The sequence below is a fragment of the Otolemur garnettii genome, unplaced genomic scaffold, assembly GCF_000181295.1.
Source record: "Otolemur garnettii isolate 467f Iridium unplaced genomic scaffold, OtoGar3 scaffold00133, whole genome shotgun sequence".
Lineage (NCBI taxonomy): Eukaryota > Metazoa > Chordata > Mammalia > Primates > Galagidae > Otolemur > Otolemur garnettii.
Window position 1 is genome coordinate 1,578,267 of NW_003852528.1, and position 2,022 is coordinate 1,580,288.

The window sequence follows — 2,022 nt, forward strand, 5'->3', positions numbered from 1 at the left end:
TAAGCATATATATTCAGAATACATAGTATGACTATTTTTAGTAAAAGATTGGAAGAGTGCTGAGATAACTAGATAAGCCAGGGAGAAAACATACCATGTAAGCATCTCTTCCAAATTTATTATGAATTTAAATGTTAAAGGAAAAACAATGAAGAACACGGAAAAAAGCACATTTGATGAACACGAAGTAGCAAAAAGTACTTAAGTAAAACATAAAAAATGCTAAATTGTAAAGAAAGAAATAAGATAATGTTAAAACTTTGTGAGAAGATTAGACGCACAGCACGGCGTGGAAGGAGATGTATGATACGTACGTGCAGTACGTAAAACCCCCTCAAATCAATAAGAAAACAGCAAGTAGCCTAATAGAACATGTGGGCAAAAGATGGAAGAGGTGCTTCACAGATGCGGCTGTGCAAAGTTCTAATCCACATATGAAAAGAGCGGCTACAGTGGAAGGGATGAGGGGTAATAAACTGTCAGTAAAGGTAGGGACAGCGCCAGCCGGGTCATCTACCCTGAGAGCCTAAAGTGCTGCCCCCACTGTGACACCTGCTCAGCCCACACCCACTAACGCTGATCACCGGTGCAGCCCATGACCCAGCCAGTCCACTCTCAGGTACGTACCCACACCCTTCATTAAAAGATGTGCACTCCTAGCCAGGTGCGGTGGCTCATGCCTATAATTCTACCACTCCTGGAGGCTGAGGTGGATGGATTACCTGAGCTCAGGAATTTGAGACTAGCTGAGCAAGAGTGAAACTCCCATCTCTACTAAAAATAGAAAAACTAGCTGGGCATTGTTGGAAAGTGCCTGTAGTCCCAGCTGCTTCGGAGGCTGAGCCAAGAGGATTTCTTGAGTCCAAGAGTCTGAGGTTGCTGTGAGCTATGATGCCACTGTATTCTACCAAAGGTGACAGAGTAAGACTCTGAGAAAGAAAAGAAAAGAAGAAGGGAGGGGAGGAGAGGGGAGAGAAGGGAAGGGAAGGGAAGGAAAGACTCCACCTGTAATCCCAACATTCTGGGAGGCTGACGTGCAAGGATTCCTTAAACTCAGGAGACCAGCCTGAGCAAGAGTCCCATCTCTACGAAAAATAGGAAAAAAATGAGCCAAGCATGGTAGTTTACACCTGTAGTCCCAGCTACCCGAGAGGTGAGATAGAAGAATGCTTGAACCCAGGAGTTTGAGACTGCCGTGAGCTAGGCTGAGGCCAGGGCACTCTAGCCATGGTGACAGTATGAGACTCTTGTCTCCAAAAGATGTGTACTCAAGTACTTACAGGGCAATGTTTATAATAGCAAAAGTCTTGAAATTACCAAAGGAACCACTATTTATTAGTGGGTAAATAGTGTGCTATTTATTCACTAAGGAGAGCAGTGTAGAGCCGGGAGGATGAGCAGACCGCAGGACCTTTCTTTCAGTTCCAGAAAAAGCATGCCATGTCATCCCAGTTATGTCAAGCTTGAAAAAGGACAAGGCAAACTCATGCTGATTGCAGCTACCCCGGTGGGGGTGGGGGGTGGAGTGGGGGTAGAGAGGTGACAGGAAGGAGACCTGAGAAGGGTCCATGGCTGAGTCTTGAGCCTGGAGCTGGTTGCACAGGTGTGTTCAATTGGTGAAAATTGCCTTAGGACTTGTATCTGTTTTGTGTGTAAATTAAACTTAAACCGTTGTTTTTTTAAAAGAAGAGGGTTCTAGTTGTCCACTTCCTCTCCTTGTTTTTTAAAATGAGCCTCAATTGTCCTGCCATCCAGCAATTCGCTATGGTTTTGTTTGCATTGGGGTCTGGGGTTGGCCTTATTGCCTTCCTCAGAATGGCCCTGAGACTTGTCAGACCCCAGGCCAGGGGGGCGGGGGTGTGTGGGAAAGGACAGTGTGTGTGGGAAGAGGTTCCAGTCCTTAGTGACGGTGCTTCTCATAACACTGCCAGCTCAGCCTGCCAGCTGAGCACTCAGCGTGTCCTTCTGGGGCAGCGGCCCAGGTACAGCATGTGTTCCAAGGCCAGCCTGGCATCATCTGTG